A 22,689-nucleotide genomic window follows, 5' to 3' on the forward strand; every position below is an offset into this window, starting at 1 on the left:
AATAAGTGTCAAAGTTGTAGTATAGATTTGATCTGATTCATATAATGCCAATATACTGTATCGATTTCTAGCATCGGTTTTAAAATCAAAAATTATTTTTGACCTTGTTTGAAGTATGAATTTAAATTTTAGTTATTAAATTTAGAATTTGCTATAATCTAAAATTTTATGGTTCATAGTTGTTTAATGCTTAAATCATTTTTTATTAAAGGTGTATTGTATATACATGCCTAATTCGATTAGGGTTTAGTAAGTTGACTGAAGTTGTTATATGTTAAGTCAAAATTATTTGTGCACCCTTTGTAATTTTGGCAATCATTTTTGACATGATAATATGAATGATATTATAACTTAAAAAATATGTTGTATAGCATGAATTGTTATATGTATGTTACATATTATGTAGATGTTGGAATGTGCTGAGACCAGTCTAAGATCCTCTATAAAAATTAAATTAAGTTGTAGTGTCAGGATTCACTTATAAATCGAATATCAAATTTATTTGATTAATTGGTGTCTAGGTAAGTGTTAAAGGTGGTTCTCTAAGAAAAGCTGTATGCTGGCCTGGCCAACTATATTAGTGTTTAAGAAAAGCTATGGAAAGCCTCCCACTTACTTACCTGACTTATTTGGTCTAATTGAGTTTCGAACTTAGATTGATTAGTGATGTAGACACTACAAAGGCCTTCCTTCATGCTCAGTCAATAGAGTATGTCAAGATCTTAGTGAGTTTGTTGTGCTATCCACAAGACTTACTATAGCAATTGATATGATGTTGACTAAGCGCATAATAATTCTTATGGCATATTTGAATAGTGTTGCCTTGTTGTGCTATCCACAAGGACAGTATTGTTTGAGTATGACCATATAGGAATGAAGGGTTAACTTAACTAGAACACTATAGTTTGTTGTGCTATCTAAAGACTACGAGTGATCTAGAGGCAAAAAAAATACTGAAAATTGTATGAAGTATAATTGATAAAGAGCTATCTACTCTTGAACTCATGAATGCTTGTTGTGCTATCCACAAGGTGTTTCTGAGGAACAGAGATCTCAATCTCACTTTGAAAATTGATAAAAAGTTTCCCATTTATCTTATTAGAGGGCTATGATATTTGATAAAATAGTGAGAATAACAATTAGATAAAAGACCTAGTCTAGTTGTTTCTATCATCATGAGTTGCCTGTTTATACAGTGTTCTTGTTATTGTAGATTAACTACATAATGGTATCCTCACTATCATTACGTGGCATATTATATGCAAACAAATTGATCGAACTAAATTATGTGGATTAGTTGAGAAACTTGAGAATAGTTCTCACACAGGAGAAAGTCTCCTATATACTGGATATCCCTGCACCCGATACGATCAGAGAAGATGCAACTAAGGAAGAAAGGGTCACATATAAAATGTGGCAGGATAACAGTGTAACTATCAAATGTATCATGCTTGCCTTTATGAACAATGAGCTTCAGAGGCAACATAAAAGCATGGATGTTCCTTTCATATTCCTTAATTTAAAGGAGTTATATGGAGAACAAAGTCGAATTACTAGATATGAGATATCTAAGCAGTTATTCCATATCAGGATGAGTGAAGGCACGTCCGTGCAAACTCATGTCCTTAAGATGATTGATATGATCACTCATCTAGGATAATTGAATTTCACCATGAATGGTGAGCTCAATCAGGATTTGATCTTGCAATCACTCCTTAATTTTTTCTCACAGTTTGTCATTAACTTCCATATGAACAAACTAAATATTAACCTGTCTGAACTACTAAATATGCTTAAAATAGCAGAGATCTATTTCAAGGGTGAAAGGACTTCAATTCTTCTAGTAGATAAGATCTCTAAGAAGAAAGACAAGAAAGGTTATAAAAAAAAGATGAACGCTAAGGCTAGCATCTTGAAGAAGAAGATGAAGAAGGTCTCCGCCTAAAGTACTTGCTTTTATTACAGCAAGGACGGGCACTGAGAGAGGAATTGCAAGGAATACCTTGCAATTTTGAAGTACAAGAAAGCAAACATTGCTAAAGGTTTGTATAACAAACAAACTTATCATTAAATACTTTAACTTCAGATTCTTGAGTATTGGATATTGCCTATGGCTCGTACCTTTGTAAATCGTTATAGAATCTGTCGGAAATAAAGTGTCTGAATGAAGGTGACTTCATGCTGTTTGGCGCTAATGGAGAGTCCATCTAGACCGAAACTATAGGAATCAAGATATTGAAGTTGCCTTCGAGCATAATTTTGAAACTAAAGATCTGTTATTATATTTCTAAAATTATTAGAAATATTATTTTTGTACCTCTATTATTAGAACAAAATTTTGAAAAAAAAACTAAGAGCAATGATTGCTCTATTTATCTTTCTAATAAATTTTATGGAAATGCTTACATTGATAATAGTTTTTTATTCTTATCACTTAATGATAATGTACTTCATGTTGATAATATGAAGGAAAGAAAGAGAGAAGATGTGAATGTCACATACCTCTGGTACTACCGACTTGGTCATATAAATGAGTCAAGAATTAATAAGTTATACAAAAATAAATTCTTTAATCCTTATGATGTTGAATCATATGGAACATGTGAATCTTATCTCATGGGTAAGATGACTAAGACTCCATTTATTGGGTATGGAGAAAGGGTGAGTAATATTTTAGACCTAGTACATACTGATATTTATGGTCCAATGTCGACTCAGACCAGAAGAGGATACTACTACTTCATCACATTTGCTGATGATAAGTCAAGGTTTAGATATGTATATTTAATGAAATACAAATCTGAAGCCTTTAACAAGTTTAAAGAGTATCAAAAAATGGTTGAGAGATAAAATAACAAAAGTATTAAAGCTCCTCAATCTGATCGAGGAGGAGAATATTTAACTAGTGAGTTCCTCGATCATTTAAAAGAAAATGATATTCTCTCTCAGAGGACACCTCCTTACACTCCATAATTAAATGATATTGCGAAAAGGAGGAATCACACCTTATTAGATATGGTGCGGTCCATGATGTGCATCACGAATCTTTCGATCTCTTTTTGGAGATTTGCTCTCGAGATTGCGGCATATATTTTGAACAAAGTACCATCAAAGTCTGTCTCTAGCACTCCATATGAGATATGGAAAGGAAAGAGGCCCAATCTTAAATATCTTAAGATTTGAGATTGCCTACTTTTGTGAATAATATTGATGGATATAAGTTTAGTACTAAATCAAAAAAATACATGTTTATAGGTTATCTCAATGAGAGTATAGGGTACTACTTCTACCATCCTACTCAACCAAAAATATTTGTTGGTAGGCATGTTATTTTCTTGGAGAAAGAGTTCATCCAAGAAGGGGACAGTAGGAGGACAGTTGAATTTGAAGAAGTTCTAGACCTATAGTCTATCGAGAATCAGCATGTGGAGAATTCACAAGCTGATGCTCAACCAGAAATGTCCATTATTGAGGCACAGTTACTACACACACCTCCTCTCTGAAAGTCAAGTAGAATGCATAATGTACCACTCAGATATGGATTTATCATTGAGAATGATAACACATCACACATCATTGAGAATAATGATCCAACGACTTATTTGTAAGCTATCATGAGAGGTGACTCTGACAAATAGCTTGAAACTATGAAATTCGAAATGGACTTCTTATATACCAACCAAGTTTAGACTTTGGTTGATGCACCTGATGGTGTAACCCCAATAGGCTGCAAATGGATCTTCAAGAAGAAGATAGAGCAGATGGCCAGATAAAGACCTATAAGGCCAGCTAGTGGCAAAAGGTTTCAGACAAAGGCAAAGTGTTGATTATAAAAATTTTTTTTCGTCCGTAGCCATGCTCAAGTCTATTCAGATCATGCTTGCTATTGCTGCATACCATGACTATGAGATCTAGTAGATGGATGTTAAGGCTGTCTTTCTTAATGAAAATCTTAAGGAAGAAGTCTATATGACTCAACCGGAGGGATTTATCTCTAGTGAGAGGGCAAATCAAATATATAAGCTAAATAAATCTATTTATGGATTAAAGCAAGCATCGAAGAGTTGGAACATCTATTTTGATGAGATAGTCAAATCATTTGACTTTATCAAAAATATAGATGAACCTTGTGTGTATAAAAAAATTAGTGGGAGTACTGTTGTCATCTTGATCTTGTATGTGGATGACACACCACTCATTGAGAATAATATTTCTATGTTGTAATCGATCAAAACATGGCTATCACAAAAGTTTTTCATAAAAGACTTGGGTGAAGCATCCTATATACTTAGTATAAAGATCTATAGGGATAGATCGAAAAGGATGCTTGATTTGTCCCAGTCAAAGTACATAGACTTTGTGTTGAAAAAATTCAATACGGAGGGAAGCAAAAGAGGTTACTTGTCCATGAGTCATAGCATACAACTCTTTAAGAAGATATTTTCTAAGACACCTGAAGAGAGAAATAGAATGAATTCTATTCCTTATGCTTTGACTGTAGGATTGATTATGTATGCTATGCTATATACCAGGCCTGATGTGACTTATACTTTGAGTATTATAAACAGATTTTAGGCAGATCCAGGGGAGGATCATTGAAAAACTGTGAAAAACATACTCAAGTACTTGAGGACTAGAGATATTTTTCTTATGTATGGAGGATCTGATTTGAAATTGAAAGATTATACTAATTTTAGTTTTCAATCTAATCCGAATGATAGCAAATCCATATCTGGATATGTGTTCATCCTATATGGTAAAGCAGTAAGTTGAAAGAGATCCAAACAGCAAATCATTGCTGACTCAGTCATTGAGGCTGAGTACATTGCCGCTAGTGAGGCTGCTAAGAAAGTCGTCTGAATAAAGAAGTTCATCTCAAAATTGGATGTGGTTTTGAAAATTGAACAACCAATGACTCTTTATTATGACAATATTGGGGCAATTGCTCAAGCCAAGGAGCAGAGATCTCATCATAAATTCAAGCACATTCTAAGGTAGTTCCACCTCATTCAGGAGATAGTCAAAAGATGAGATATGATCGTGGAGCAAGTTGATATCAAGAACAATATAGCGGACCCATTCACTAAGGCCTTATCATTACAGTAGTTTGACCGCTGACTGCCACCTAGATAGCATGGGCATCAAGTAGAGGGGTGATTGACTTTAGTACAAGTGGAAGATTGAAAGAATTATGCCCTATGAGCCAATCACATATAGGATAAGATGGGATATTTTTTTATATTTTATCTTCCAAACTCATATACTTGACATTATTAATTAATAAAATAGATATTTCGATTCATTATATGCTGCATCTTATTATTGTTTTAAGATTATAATGAACTCTATAGGTCTGGACAATGATTTTAGGATCATGATGAGACCATACCAATGAGACCTAAATCCTTGATAGTCCTGATCTAAAATATTCTGAGTCATTGATTTATTAAGTCGGAGATCAATGATAACGGTAAGGCTGGCACATCCTATGTATGCTCAGTGGTGAGGGTGGTTGATCTTACAACCACTTGTGTGGCGACACTAATATAAGAATGTGGGTGCTTATTAGAGAATGAGTTTATTGAATTGACCTAAGAGAGAATATCTGATGGAGTCTTATTTATATATCAGCTGGTTATTCTCTAGGGGAGTTGTGCAAGTGATCCTTTGACCTGAGATCACCATGGTACCTTGTGTATATGAATCCATATTTTGATTCACTTCCTAACTTGATTCTCTGATCCTTGTGTGGGGTATTCTGGATATGGTGAAGTATGCATGGAAGTTGTGAGTGGTCAATAAGGGATCAGTCACTCCTAATAAGGGGAGTGAATATCCTATGTGATTTCATAGGTTGATGATTCTAAAAGTCTTTGGCCAAAGTAGGATGATAATTAGAAAGGAGTTTCTAATGTATCATCAACTAAATTATCACCTTCTGATCGAGATACATTAAGATAAGCAATTGGGCTTGATATGATTCTATGCCCATAGCTCATTTGGGGTGTTCTATGACTGAAGGATTGAATTGCATGATAACTTGACACTGAAAGATATTTTTGATATTTCTATCAAATTTCATATTTTTCAGGTAGTCATGACATGTTGCTAGACATCAATCTTGACTTGTAGACTCAAACAAATTAAAAAAGTTTAATTCAAAAATTAATTAGATAGAGTTCTAGTTAATTGGTGCAATTGGGATGACCTAGTCTATCCAGATAAGGGTTAAGTCAAGAGCCTGAGTCTATTGTTGGCTAGACTTGAAACCCAATGGGTCACATACTTTAAAATTTGATCTTGGACTAATTTAATTAAAATTTAATATAAATCTTAAGGGTTAATTTGATATGCTAGCATATTGTATTAACCCAAGTTTCCAATTAGATTAGTTCAAATGAATTTGAGCTTGTCTTAACCTAATGCCTTTGATCTAATTAGATTAGGTCTAATTTATTTGATTTATTTTCTTATCTTAGAAGTGTTTCAGATGGAAAAAGAGTCCTCCATGCCACCAGATCTATGCCATTTATTTATTGCCACCCCATATTAATTGGCGCCTAAGAGAAGGAAGAGTCCTTCTATATTAAGGCACCTAACCACCTCCTATTTATCCACTCATTCCTTAATTATCACAAGCTAAATTAATCCAAAAAATTTATGGGGCATAGAAGAGGAGGAGTCCTTTCATATGAAGGCTCTTCTATTTCAATTAATTCATCAGAGATTTAATTCTCTATATAGGAAGGTGGAGCATCAAGAGTTGGTTCCCCTTGGGAATCCTTGCCATTCCTTTATCCCATGTTTATATGGGTAATCTCACATGGGCTAAAATCTTGAAAAAAATAGTTCTTAGGTGTGTGATAAGAGAGGAAAATGTCAAAAAAAGATTAGATCAAAAATAAAAAAAAATTGAGTGAAAAAAATAAAAAGAAGAGAGGTGAGTAAAAAGGCAGGTGTGATGTGCTTGTTCTATGGTTTGATTTTTTTTATGTGTTGGAGTACAAAATCAAATTCTAAATTATGAGATTTCTAGAGAAAACTCTCTTTACATGGTCCTAGTAGAGGAATTAAAGGCATACTGATATTGGTGTGTGATGTGCAAATCTTAAAATTTGTAAATAAAATCGCAAGCGCACAGTGTGCAGAGTAGCACGACCAGCGAGTACAGATCGATCCCACAGAGACTTGGTTTAAAAATAATTTTCAAATCTATGCTCAAGCGAGCTTTAACGAAAATCGAAAATTGAAAGTTGTTTGCTAAAGACAATAAGACTAAGGATCTAGGGTTTTTGAATCCACTAGATCTAGATTAGAGAATTCTACCTAGAATTTTTCTTATTGATCCTAACGACTACTCCTCTTGTCTTTTCCAAGCATAGATTATGAAGGGACTAAGGCCCAATGATAACCCATCAAGATTCTTTACAGGAGAGTAGTAACTAGGATCCCTAAGGGTTTTCTCCTCCTATGCACTGAATCAAGCATGAACTATGAAGGGACTCTGACCCAACTGTAGTTCATCAAAAATTCTTGGCAAAAAAGGAAGAAAAAGAAATCCTAAGAAAAAGAAAGAACCCTATGTAAAACCCCTACTCATGATCTAGCTTCATCACAAACCCTAGAAGGGATGCTTAGCTAGACATGATCTAAATCTACTTGCAAAATTTAAATGCAAAAAAATAAACTACCCTAATTTCATAAATTAAACTATCCTAATTGCATAAAATTAAATTGCATAAATTAAACTATCCTAGTTGCAAGAAAAATAAATTGCATAATGTAAAGATATAAAATTGCATAAAAATAAGATTTTATATAAAAAAAATTTATTACAAAAATCTCAAAGCTTGAGGCTTGAGAAGAAAGCTAAAAACCCCACTATCTAGGGTTACAAGCTTGATTGGAAGGCCAGAATCCCCCCCTCCCCAAAAAACAAGGGCCTTTGGGGGCTTTTTATAGGCATTTGGGGGTTATAAGGTTTTCAAAACTTTAGATGTGGGACTAAAAGGTTTTAGAGGGCTGTTAAGAGGGTTTAGAGGCTCAAATCTCGCTCAAAAAGTACTTAAATCCATCAAGAAACCCTAGAAATTGTTTCAGCCATCCGATCTTCATCTAAAGGACCCAATTCGTCTAATAAATCAAGCCGGAAGCGATTCTGGGCCGTCGGATCATGATCTGGGTGAAGCGCTGCCGTTGGATCGTGCTGCAGAGATGGGATCAGGTCGGATGCATCGCGGACCGTCCGATCAAGGTGCTGAAAGATTTCGTCCGTTGGATCGCACTGCAGAAGGATCCCGTATTGTCCTAGTGTTTATTGATTCTTGCAATTGCCTTGATTACGGTTGGATCTTGACCGGCTGCGATGGTGACCGTCCGATGGTGCAAAAATATGGAGCGTTGGATCTTGATCAGAGAAGATCGGACCATCGAGTGATGTGAAGTTACCAGGTTGCCCTTCGGACCTTCTTATCTCTTCTCATGAGCCCTGGACCGCGCGCGTGGATCGGGCTCACGATGCATTGCGGTGAGCCGAGACTCGCTGATTGGCTGGTTTATGGTGCGCCGATGGGTCCATGGTCCAGGCGCCTGTTGCTGTGGACTAGGCGGCTAACCAGATCACCAAATCAGTTGATTTTTGACCAATTTTGACCTGATTTGACTCAGGTTTGACCCAATTGAATCTTCTTTCTTCATTCTTCAATTTTTGGGTCAATTTAACTCCATTTTGCATAAAATTTACGTCGTTGGAATTTTCTTTCCTTGTTCTTTCTATTGATGACCTCTTCTTCTGCAAAATATAATAACAAGTATCAATTTCCTAATAAAGTTAGATAATTTAGATATTAATTGATACTTTTTATGTCAATTTGTGACATAAATCACACCCCCCAACTTAATCATTGCTAGTCCCTTAGCAATGTACTAAAATAAGATCATATTCCAAAAAGATCCTTCCTTTGCAAATTAATTTAAGATCGAAATTCAAGAAGTTTTCTAGTATTACTAAGTAATGAGCTTCGAATTAGAATCGGTAGTCAGTCTACTTAGGAGCTTTCTTAGAGTACACTTAAAGTTTTATAGTACTTGTGTGAGTGATAACTAACTTAGCATTTTAGTATTAACTTGTACAGGCCAATTGTATCATTTTTCATAACTTAGTTCGATTAATTTTCTATACACCCCAGATTAAACAAAGAACTAAGGTAGCTTTCACACTATTTTTTTTTTTTTTTTGCTGAGCATTCTGGCCTTTCCACCACCGTTTGATGCGAATTTCAACACTTGACTTAGGTGAAGAGACCCGGTTACTAGGCTTAGGGCAATCCACATTTACTCTGTGTTTTGCATTTTATTTCAGGCAGGTAGCTCTTTTCTTAAATTCAAATTTCTTCAATTGGGGTGTAGAGAAAATTATCTAATTTAAATAATACTCAAATCCTTAATTGGCCTTACAATTAACACCTACTTTACCTTGTTAGTGTGCATGTGCAATTGGAAGTGCTAATAGTCTTTAAATGACCTAGGCCACCAAGAGTCTAACCAGCTAATCTTCTCCGTGACTCACTACATTTATTAGCAAATACTTTCTAACTTACTCTTATTTCTTTTCTAGATTAATTTATTTCAATTTTTTTTTTAATATATTAAATGCAAGAAATAACTCATAATGGAAGGAAAAGAAAATGATAACACCTGATTTTGTTCAAGCTCTCCCCCCAACTTGACCGACATTGTCCCCAATGGAGTTTATCTAATTTATTTATCCTAAGCAAACTGAAAACAAAGAAAGCATTAGAAATTAAATAAGCTGGGTTGCCTCTCAGAAGCGCTAAGTTTTATGTCTTCAGCCAGACCAAACCTCGAAGCAATTTAATCAGAATAAGTTGGTTCATAAAGAACCATGGCATCTTCAACAGTCTCGATAGGTAATTTCAAGAATGGTTTTAATCGTTGACCATTAACTTTAAAGATAACACCATTACTTGGGTTTTCTATCTCAACAGCTCCGTGTGAAAAGACTTCCTATACTAAAAATGGTCCTGTCCATCTAGACCTAAGCTTTCCTGGAAACAGATGTAATCTAGAGTTATATAAGAGCACCTTTTGTCCGATATTGAAAGTTTTTCTCATAATTGATTGATCATGAAATGCTTTGGTTCGTTCCTTGTATATCTTTGCATTTTCATAGGCTTCATTTCTAAGTTCTTCTAATTCATTCAACTGAAGCTTCCTATGGTTTCCAGCGTCGTTCAAATTTGTATTTAGTTGTTTGATGGCCCACATGGCTTTGTGTTCTATCTCAATAGGCAAGTGACATGGTTTACCAAACACAATCCTATAAGGAGACATTCCTAGATTGGTTTTGAAAGCGGTTCGGTATGCCCAAAGTGCATCAATTAATTTCAAAGACCAATCCTTTCTATTGGCACTAACAGTTTTTTCTAGGATCTGTTTGATTTATCGGTTTGACACTTCAACTTGCCCACTAGTTTGAGGATGATATGGTGTGGCCAATTTGTGGGTGACATTATACTTTTTCATCAATGTTGCAAAAGGTCGGTTACAAAAATGGGTTCCCTAATCACTAATGATTGCCCTAGGAATACCGAAATGGGAGAGAATATTTTCTTTAAGAAACTTAATGACCATTTTGCTATCGGGTGTTCTACATGCAATTGCTTCTACCCATTTTGAAACATAATCAACTGCTACTAGAATATATTCATTTTCAAAAGAATTTGAAAATGGTCCCATGAAATCGATCCCCCAAACATCAAAAACTTCAACTACCAAGATTGGGTTGAGTGGCATCATGTGTCGCTTGGTGATTCGACCCATTTTCTGACATTGAGCACAACTTTTACAATATTCATGAGCATCCTTAAACAAATTGGGCCAATAAAAACCACATTGGAGAACCTTAGCAGCAGTTTTCTTAGATGCGAAGTGACCCCCACATGCTTGATCATGACAAAAAGATAAAATATTCATGACTTCGTTATCTGGGATACACCTTCTAATAATTTGATCAGGATATTGTTTAAAAAGATAAGGATCATCCCAAATGAAATACTTCACTTGGGCAAAGAATTGATATTTATCCTGCTTAGTCTAATGAGAAGGTATCTTACCTATGGCTAAATAATTTACAATATCAGCAAACCAAGGTTCAGTAGACACAGACATGAGTTGCTCATCTGAGAAAGATTCATTGATGGGTGGTTCACTAGATGGTGTGACTGGAATTCGGGACAAATGATCTGCTACAATGTTCTCAGTGCCTTTCTTGTCCCTAATTTCTAGGTCAAATTCTTGAAGGAGCAAAATCCATCTGATTAAGCGTGCTTTGGCATCCTTCTTTGCTAGGAGATGTCTAATGGCTGAGTGATCGGTGTAAACAATGGTGTGGATCCCAACCAAATAAGATCTAAATTTCTCTAAAGCAAAGACAACGGCAAGGAACTCCTTCTCAGTTGTGGTGTAGTTAAGCTGCGCATCATTTAAGGTTTTACTTGCATAATATATCACTCTAGGCAGCTTATTTATCCGTTGACCTAAGATTGTGCCCACAATATGATCGGACGCATCACACATTAATTCAAATGGTTCAGACCAGACAGGAGGATGAATGATTGGAGCTGATACAAGTGCTTTTTTTAGAAATTCAAAAGATTCCAAGCACTCGTGAGTAAATTCAAATTTGGTATCCTTTGCCAAAAGATTAGTCAGTGGACGTGCTACTTTGCTAAAGTTGGCAATAAACCTTCTATAGAATCCAGCATGACCTAAAAATGAACGTATTTCTTTCACAGATTTAGGTGTTGGAAGACTTGCAATTAGATCTATTTTGGCCTTGTCTACTTCAATCCCCTTTTTAGAAATGACATGGCCAAGAACTATTCCCTGTTTGATCATAAACTGACATTTTTCTCAGTTGAGAACTAAGTGCTTCTCCTTACATCGTTCTAGAACTAATTGCAGGTGATTCAGACACTCGGAGAAGGTTAGGCCAAAAACAGAAAAGTCATCCATAAAAATTTCTAGAAATCATTCTATCATATCTGAAAACATGCTGATCATGCATCTCTGGAAGGTTGCCGGTGCATTACATAGTCCAAAGGGCATTCGTCTATAGGCAAAAGTACCAAATGGACAGGTGAATGTAGTCTTTTCTTGATCTTCAGCGGCTATGGGGATCTGGTTTTAACCGGAGTATCCATCAAGAAAATAGTAAAACTCTTGTCCGACTAGTCTTTCCAAAATTTGATCAATAAATGGCAAAGGAAAGTGATCTTTCCTTGTCGCAGCATTCAACTTTCTATAGTCTATACAGACCCTCCATCCCATTTGGGTCCTAGTTGGGATAAGTTCGTTTGCATCATTTTGGACCACTGTTACCCCAGATTTCTTAGGTACTACTTGAACTGGGCTTACCCAAGAGCTATCAGAAATAGGATAAATTATTCCACTATCTAGGAGTTTCAGAATCTCCTTTTTAACTACATCCTTCATAGCTGGATTAAGCCTTCTTTGGGCTTCTCTTGTTGGTTTAGCCTCTTCCTCTAAGTATATTCTATGTTGAACTATAGAAGGGCTTATTCCTTTGATATCTGCTATGGTCCAACCTATTGCTTCTTGATTTGCTTTTAGAACTGACACTAACTCCTCCTCTTGCTTGGGATCTAGGTCTGATGCAATAATTACAGGCAAAGTTTTTTTGGGTCCTAGATATGCATACTTGAGATGTTCTGGGAGGGGTTTCAGTTCTAAAATGGGTGCTTCCTCTATCGATGGTTTAGGTGATGATTTCACCATCTCAATGATTGGTTCAGTAGGAAGTGTCGATTCCTGATTAATCTGATTTTCTTTAAGTATTTCATTGACATCCTCAGACTCATGGATTAACCAGGGGTTAGACTCTAGGTCGACTTCATCATCACTAATGTCAATGGATTCATAAATACCATCTTGGACTACATTGACATCAGCATGAGAAGAGGATTCCTGTTCTAAGTTAAAAACATTAAGCTCAATGGTCATATTCCCAAAGGATAACTTCATTAGACCATTTCGACAATTGATTTCAGCATTGGCCGTAGCTAAGAATGGTCTTCCTAAAATGACAGGTATATGTCCTTTAGGATTCGCAACTGGCTCAGTCTCTAAAATAATAAAATCTACAGGAAAAATAAAATTTTCAACCTTTATCAGAACATCCTCGACCATTCCCTTAGGGATCCTGAGAGATCTATCGGCTAACTGTAATGTGATCCCAGTAGGTTGAAGTTTTTCTAATCCTAGTTGCTCATACACCGAATATGGAAGGATATTCACACTAGCTCCTAGATCTAGCAAGGCCTTTTTTATATTGGTTTCTCCAATAACACAAAAAATTGTTGGAGCTCCAGGGTCCTTATATTTAATTGGCACATGGCTAGATAGGTATGAATTGACACTTGCAGCCAAAAATGCTTTCTTTGGTACATTAGTGGTCCTTTTCCTAGTGCAAAGATCTTTTAAAAATTTGGCATAAGTTGGAACCTGATGGATTATATCTAAAAGAGGAATATTAACTTGGACTTGTTTAAATACCTCTAAAATTTTGTCTAAATGTTCAGATTTATTGGATTTTAGTCTGTTTGGAAAAGGAGCTCTAGGACTTTTAAGTACTGGACTAGGTGAATTTTCAGTTTCTAGTGCTTGAGGTTGAAAGGTAGTAGTTTTAGAAGGTGACTCGGCAGATGAGTCCTCTATATCATCAAGTGCAACTACCTTATTGTCTATTTATTTTCCTGATCTTAAGGTATGAATGGCATTTACACCATTAACTTGGTTTCCTTGTTGGGGTCGTGGACCATTTTGGTTCCTAGGATTTGGCTCAGGTTGGCTAGGTAACCTACCATGTTCTCGTTCACTAATGGTCGAAGCCAGCTGACTTACTTGCATTTTCAGACGGGCTATAGCTTGGGTGTTATTATTTATGAATTGACCCATGGTTTGCATAAAGCTGGTATGTGTCTTCATCATGGCTTCTAGGCTTTTCTCTAAAGAGGTAATTTTCTTGTCATTATCATAGAAGCCTGGCGGGTTGTTCATCACTGGGTTGGACCTTAGATTTTGCTGATTGAAATTTGGATTGCCTACATTAGGATTCTGGGACCATGAGAAATTCGGGTGATTCCTCCAACCTGGGTTATATGTGGGTGCATAAGGATTGTTCAATGGTCCTTGATAGGTGGCATTCACCTGTGCACACTCATTCGAGTAGGAACATTCTTCTAAGACATGGTCTGGTGCATTGCACCCTTTACACATGGGTGCAGATATTTGATTTACATTGGCTGGTCTCTGTAATTCTAAGGCTTTCAATCTACGTGTTAAGATTGCAATCTTGGCCTCTGATGCTAGGGTTGGTTGAATTTGATGCATTCCTCCTCTTGAAGGTGTAGTTTTATCAGGTTCCCTAGTTGTTTCCCACTGTAAATTTTTCTCGGCTAGGTCTTCTAAGAATTGCCAAGCTTCAGTAGTTTCTTTGTCCATAAATTGGCCTTGGCACATGGACTCTAGCATGGTTCTTGAGTTTGAATCTAACCCCTCATAGATGATTTGGCATAGTCTCCAAGTTTCTATTCCATGGTGTGGGCATTGGGTCAAAAGATTCTTGAAACGATCAAAGTACTTCCAAAATGATTCACCAGCTAGTTGGTAAAATTGATTTATTTTATTCCTAATCCTAGCTATTTTATGATGGGGGAAATACTTTTTCAAAAATATTCTCACAAAGCCCTCCCAGGTAGTGACAGAATGGTTTGGCAGACTATAAAGCCACTTCTTAGCATTATCCTTAAGGGCAAAGTTGATTAATCTAAGTTTGACCTCATCCTCTGTTAATTGCAGTTTCATGGTTGCACATACCTCCTCAAATTCTCTAATAAATATATAAGCATCCTCTAATCCTGTGAATTTTGGAAGCATATTTATGATTTGAGGTTTGATTTCAAAATTGTTAGCTGTGGGTTGTGGCAACCTGATACAAGATGGTTGGATGGAGCCAACTGGATAACACAAATCCTTAAGGGTCATGGGTTGGATTGGTTCAGCCATTGGAACAACAGGAATTGACTCAATTCTAACTAGACGACCCGACACTCTTCTCCACACACGAGGTGTACGGTTCTCGATGTTTATATAATTTTTTTTTATAAAATTTTTATGTATAAGAAAAAGAAAGAAAAGAGAAAAAGTTTTAAAGAAAAGATCCTAAGGAGTCCTAAATCTAAAGAAAAGTAACCAAATTAATTTAAATTTTAATATATTTTTTTTTTCAAAACAAGTGAAACAATAAATTAAACTCAATCTATCCTAGAGTTAACCTAAATCTAGACAGCTTCTAACTGTTCCAAGATGACCCTTCAAGCCTTCCAAGTGGAGATTGATCAACTAGTTAGCCAGGTAAGTATAAGAGGTGGGAGGTTCACTCATCGTTGCCTTTCTAGACACCAAACGAGTTGGCCAGGCCAGCAACTGAACCAATTTAACAAACCACCCTCAGGGACTTGCCTAGACACTAACTAATCAAACAACTCAAACTTGGTAGAACTCTTAGGGTTCCTTGTCCTATTAAGCTCGAATTCCTTAAGGTTGACGTCTAATTGATTTTAAGATTAAAGGTCTAGGTAATGCAATATGATGGAGATGGTTTTTGGGCTAAGGGAGGGTAATGAAATCTCCACCTTATCTTGTTAATGGATTGATGCCCTTAGATTAATTATAAAAATACAAATGCAAATAAACAAGATGACCAAGAATGTAAAAGATTTTAATTTAGAATTTTTTTTTATTTTGATATTTTACTTCATGATTATGAAATATCTTTTGTTTTGTTTTATTTTTTATTTTTTATTTTTTTTGTTTTTTTGTGATTAAGTAAATTCAAATGATTAGGTCTAAAAGGAAAAGTAATTAACTAAAAATAATAAAAAAGAAATTAGAAGCGTACCTGAGTTTTCAAGCAATCACCAACTAAATCTAGAAACCTAAAGGAAAAAGAAAGAGAGTTATAAAGCACGAAGAACAAATATTTAAAAATAATTTAAAACACCAAATCCCCGACAACGGTGCCAAAAAACTTGATGTGCAAATCTTAAAATTTGTAAATAAAATCGCAAGCGCACAGTGTGCAGAGTAGCACGACCAGCGAGTACGGGTCGATCCCACAGAGACTTGGTTTAAAAATGATTTTCAAATCTATACTCAAGCGAGCTTTAACGAAAATCGAAAATCAAAAGTTGTTTGCTAAAGACAATAAGACTAAGGATCTAGGGTTTTTGAATCCACTAGATCTAGATTAGAGAATTCTACCTAGAATTTTTCTTATTGATCCTAACGACTACTCCTCTTGTCTTTCCCAAGCATAGATTATGAAGGGACTAAGGCCCAACGATAACCCATCAAGATTCTTTACAGGGGAGTAGTAACTAGGATCCCTTAGGATTTTCTTCTCCTATGCACTGAATCAAGCATGAACTATGAAGGGACTCTGACCCAACTGTAGTTCATCAAAAATTTTTGGCAAAAGAGGAAGAAAAATAAACCCTAAGAAAAAGAAAGAACCTTATGTAAAACCCCTACTCATGATCTAGCTTCATCGCAAACCCTAGAAGGGATGCTTAGCTAGACATGATCTAAATCTACTTGCAAAATTTAAATGCAGAAAAATAAACTACCCTAATTTCATAAATTAAACTATCCTAATTGCATAAAATTAAATTACATAAATTAAACTATCCTAATTGCAAAAAAAATAAATTGCATAATGTAAAGAGATAAAATTGCATAAAAATAAGATTTTATATAAAAAAAAATTATTACAAAAACCTCAAAGCTTGAGGCTTGAGAAGAAAGCTAAAAATCCCACTATCTAAGGTTACAAGCTTGATTGGAAGGCCAGAATCCCCCCCTCCCCAAAAAATAAGGGCCTTTGGGGGCTTTTTATAGGCATTTGGGGGTTATAAGGTTTTTAAAACTTTAGATGTAGGACTAAGAGGTTTTAGAGGGCTGTTAGAGAGGTTTAAGGGCTCAAATCTCGCTCAAAAAGTACTTAAATCCATCAAGAAACCCTAAAAATTATTTCAGCCGTCCGATCTTCATCTAAAGGACCCAATTCATCTAATAAATCAAGCCGGAAGCGATTCTGGGCCATTGGATCACGATCTGGGTGAAGCGCTGCCGTTGGATCGTGCTGCAGAGATGGGATCAGGTCAGATGCATCGCGGACCATCCGATCAAGGCACTGGAAGATTTCGTCCGTTGGATCGCGCTGCAGAAGGATCCTGTGTTGTCCTAGTGTTTATTGATTCTTGCAATTGCCTTGATTACGGTTGGATCTTGACCGGCTGCGATGGTGGCCGTCCGATGGTGCAAAAATATGGAGCGTTGGATCTTGATCAGAGAAGATCGGACCATCGAGTGATGTGAAGTTACCAGGTTACCCTTCGGACCTTCTTCTCTCTCCTCATGAGCCCTGGACCGCGTGCGTGGATCGGGCTCGTGATGCATTGCGGTGAGCCGAGACTCATTGATTGGCTAGTTTATGGTACACCGATGGGTCCATGGTCCAGGCACCTGTTGCTGTGGACCAGGCGGCTAACCAGATCACCAAATCAGTTGATTTTTGATCAATTTTGACCTGATTTGACTCGGGTTTGACCCAATTGAGTTTTCTTTCTTCATTCTTCAATTCCTGGGTCAATTTAACTCCATTTTGCATAAAATTTACGCCGTTGGAATTCTCTTTCCTTGTTCTTTCTATTGATGACCTCTTCTTTTGCAAAATATAATAACAAGTATCAATTTCTTAATAAAGTTAGATAATTTAGATATTAATTGATACTTTTTATATCAATTTGTGACATAAATCAGTGTGATTGTTCTTCAAGAAGGAAGCTGGCAGCGCACTTGTGAAGAAAATGCTGCAGTGCTACACCGGTTGGGAAGGATCTTGATCATCTTTCATGCGGATTACCATTGGAGGACTTCTACTTTAGAGTCTCATAGAGATCACTATTTTACCATATTACTTATTTTAGAAAGTATAAGTTTCTAACTCTTTGCATGGTTGGTTTTGGTTTGTTCGACATCTATAAGGTGATTTTAGGATTTGAGTTCCAATTGGATAGATTTAATTGTTAAAACTTTTGATATGCATATTAAATTTGTTTAAAATTTATATTCTACTGCATGATCAGAATCCAACATCCAGCCCCCTCTCAACCACCTTGGTCAACCATAAAGGTAAGAGAACCCCTGAGGAAGATGGCTAAGTGCACCAAATCAGTTTTGGTTTAGATTTGGATTCAATTCGAAACAAAAATTTGAATCTAATTTAAACTAATTTCGAAAAGGCTGCTAATCCTAATCTAGCTAGGATTCTTATCCAAGTCTAACTTAAAAAATTAACCCATTCAAGCTTTAATAAAATTAAGTCTAATTAAATTAGATCTGATCTAAAGTAATTAAGACTCAAATCAAATCTCTCATAATTACTTAGATCATCAATTTGATTTAATTTATCTCTGAAATCAAACCCACATCTCATGTGCAGTGCTAGTTGGACATAGTCAATGCTTAATTCTGTATGACCTACAACTTAATTCTCAGTTAAGTTAATCTACAAGTTCAATCAAGTCTCATACATTCAAATTGAACACATAAATATTCGATCAATTCTTTTCTACATTGTTTGACTTGTGTGCATAATTTCATAAGTTCAAATACTAAGCCGGTAGCACAGAAACCCCTTCTTATACTCATCGAAATGACCATCTAGTAATGATACTCGATATTCTAATAGGTTGGATAATTACAAAGCAATATTCAAGAACCTCGATATATAGTTTCCGCATAATTCATCCCTTTGATCCTAATGCTTAGGATGACCTAGGATTTAACTGTCAACCTTGAAATAGTCATCCACATTATATTTCAACCTTTCAAATCCATCACATGGATTATTCTGACCAAGATTTTACTAAATTAAAATACAGTGATGTATTAACTCCTATAATTCAGAGGGATCAATCTTATCTTGATCCATACACAGATTTTGTAAGTACTTGACTGTACCCAATAGCTTTCCATCACTGCATTAGAAATGCAGGTAGTTTGGCATCAAAGTATAGTGAGTTGCTTGTCAGTCATTATGGTGATCTCAGATCTGAGGGATACTTATACCCATATGCTTCGTGAGCTGCTCTTTACAGTAGAGTGCTCAGCAGGTGAGTCACTTGTTCAGTGATGATGTACTCCTGTATCTCACGTGTATGCCATACCAGTATCTCCACACTCCTTGATTGAGAGGACAACCAATCTATATGGCACACAATGATCTATACTTGATAAACATCATCAACCTATTAATGACGTATCATTTGATCATGAACATGTTTAAGAACTATTCGATAAATCTTCTTTTATCGATCATAATATAGTTCTAAGGATTTCATCACAACACAAGAGTTCTAATAAGGAAGATGAACACATTATGATGAAAATGCTAAAATAATTTTTATTATTTGATCAATAATTCATATACAAATTTAATTATTTACAATAAGTCAATTGACTTTAGGACATAATTCCTAACAACTCCCACTTGGACTAAAGCAAATTGGGACAGTATCTTATACCCATCTTTCACTTATATAATCATCTAACTCTTTGATCTCGAGAGCTTTAGTGAAGGGGTCAGTCAGGTTCTCTTTTTCATCAATCTTTTACAGCTCGATGATACCTCAATCCATAATTTCATGGACAAGATGATAGCATCGCAGAATGTGTTTGATTTTGTGATGGGACTTGGGCTCCTTTGCTTGTGCTATGGCTCCAGTACTATCACAATATAGTAAAACTAGACTACAATAGAGGGAACCACTCCAAGTTCAGTGATAAATTTCTTCAACCAAACAGCCTCTTTTGCAGCATTAGATATCGCAACATGCTTTGCATGCTAAGTCAGCTACCGTATGTTGCTTGGAACTCTTTCAGTAAATCGCTCCTCCATTCATGGTGAATATGTAGCCTGACACGCTTTTGCTATCATCATGATCTAACTGAAAATTGAAATCAATGTATCCCACAAGTTTTAAGTCAGTGTCTTCATAAATAAACCATTGATCCTTAGTATTTCTCAAATACTTAAGGATTGTCTTCACAACCTTCTGATGGTTTTCTCCTGGATCAGATTAGTACCTACTCACTACTCCTAGTGAATAGACCATATCCTATCTTGTACACATCATGATGTACATGATAGATCTCACTACCGAAGTATATTGGATTCTACTCATATGCTCTTTCACTCCTGAGGGATTGTCGGACAATCCTTTTTGGAGAGAGAAATTTCTTGACCTATCAATAGATAGCCTTTTCTGGAATTCTCCATGCTGAACCATTTCAGCATGGTATCGATGTATGTGGATTGGAGTAATCCAAACAATCTTCTACTATTAGGTTTTGATCATGCAGTGAAATATAGATTTTAAAATTTTTTAACATGCATAAAAAGAGATTTAACATTTAAAACCAGCATATCGAAACTCAAATCCTAGAATCACCTTGTAGACTCCAATCAAACTATTCAAGCATGCAATAGGATAGAAATTATACTTTCTAAAGAAGATAATTAGATGGCAAAATAACTTCATAAGGCTCCAAAGTAGAAGCCCTCCAATGGTTATTCATACAAAAGATGATCAAGGTCCTTCCCAATCGAAATAGTGCTGCAGTCTTTCTTCACAAAAATACTGCCGATGTCCTTCTCCAATAATGAATCGTACCACTACTTATTTGTCTTTGATTCCACCACTAGAACCATGTCAAGAACCTCTTCTCAAGAGATCTCACCACTTAGAATTTAATTTTATACTCCAACATATGGAAAAACCAAATCCTAGGTCAAGCAGCCCTTACTTGCCTTTTTCTCTCTTCTTCTCTCTCTTTTTATTTTTCTCTCTCTTCTTTTTCTTAATTTTTTTCAATTTTTTTTTTTGCTTAATCCTTACTTATCCCATGCTCAAATGCTAGGATATCTACTCCAACATATCTACCTGGCCATCTCCTCCAATCTTCTTCTTGAAAACCCATTTGCAGCCTATTAGGGTCACATCTTAGGTGCATCAACCAAAGTCCAAACTTGGTTGATATATATGGAGTCTATTTTAGATTTCATAGCCTCAAGCTATTTGTCAGAGTTACTACTCATGACTGCTTTCGAGTAGGTCATGAGATCATCATTCTCAATGATGTGTGATGAGTTGTCATTTTCAATGACAAATTCATACCTGAGTGGTACATTACGTACTCTATTTGACTTTCGAAGAGGAGATGATGTTGTGACTATGCCTCAATAATAGGCACATCAAGTTGAGGATTAACTTGTGGACTCTCCATATATTGCTTCTGAATAGACTGTAGGTCTTGAACTTCCTCAAGTTCAACTGTCCTCCTACTGTCTCCTTGTTGGATGAACTCTTTCTCCAAGAAAGTGGCATGCCTAAACTCTCCTTAGGATAACCTGCAAACTTATATTTATCTGATCTAGCACTTAGCTTATGTCCTTTAGTATTCTTGACATAAGTAGGACAGTCTCAAATCATAAGATACTTAAGATTAGGCTTCCTACCTCTTCATATCTCATATGGAGTACTAGACACAGATTTACATGGTACCCTATTTAAAGCATCTGCGGCAGTCTTTAGGGCATGATCCCAGAAAGAGATCAAATGATCTATGAAACACATCATGAACCACACCATATCTAATAAGGTGGGATTCCTTCTTTTCACAATACCATTTAATTGTGAAGTGTAGGGAGGTGTCCATTAAGAAAGAATTTTATTTTTTTTAAATAATCAAGAAATTCGCTAATTAAGTATTCACCTCCTTGATCAGATTGAAAAGCCTTGATACTCTTACCAGTTTGTTTCTCAACCATTCTTTGATACTCCTTGAACTTTTCAAAGGCTTCAATTTTATATTTCATTAAATATACATATCCAAACCTAGATAAATTATTAGTAAATATGATGCAGTAGGAGTATCCACCTCTGACCTGAGTCGACATTGGATCACAAACATCAGTATGTACTAGATCCAAAATATCACTCACTCTATCTCCATATCCAGTAAATAGAGTCTTGGTCATCTTAAGCATGAGTCAAAATTCACAAGTTTCATATGATTTAAAATCATAAGGATCAAAGAATTTTTCTTTGTATAACTTGTTAATCCTTAACTTATTGATATGACCAAGTCGGTAGTGCCAGAGGTATATGACATTCACATCTTCTCTCTTTCTTTTTTTTATTTGATTAATATGAAGAACATTATCATTAAGTGACAAGAATAAAAGACCATTATCAATAAAATTATTTTCATAACATTCATTAGAAAAATAAATAGAGCAACTATTTCCCTTTCTTCTAATTTCAAAATCTTGTTTCAATAACATAGGTACATAAATAATATTTCTAACAATATTAAGGACATAATAACAGTCCTTCAATTCTAAAACATTATCTGAAGGCAACTTCAACAGCTTGGTTCCTATGACTTTGGCCTGGATGGACTCTCCACTAGCACCGAACAGCACGAAGTCACTTTCATTCAGACTCCTTATGTCCTGCA

At 35.6% G+C, this 22,689-nt stretch overlaps 1 non-coding gene across 1 annotated transcript; it reads left to right on the forward strand.

Moving 5' to 3' along the window:
* The first annotated feature begins 14,632 nt into the window (after positions 1–14,632).
* LOC140853873 (small nucleolar RNA R71) lies at positions 14,633–14,739 on the forward strand. The gene has a single exon (XR_012137016.1). It is a non-coding gene; the product is annotated as a small nucleolar RNA R71 (small nucleolar RNA).
* The last annotated feature ends 7,950 nt before the right edge of the window (positions 14,740–22,689 follow it).

This window comes from Elaeis guineensis, chromosome 14, assembly GCF_000442705.2.
Source record: "Elaeis guineensis isolate ETL-2024a chromosome 14, EG11, whole genome shotgun sequence".
Taxonomy (NCBI): Eukaryota; Viridiplantae; Streptophyta; class Magnoliopsida; order Arecales; family Arecaceae; genus Elaeis; species Elaeis guineensis.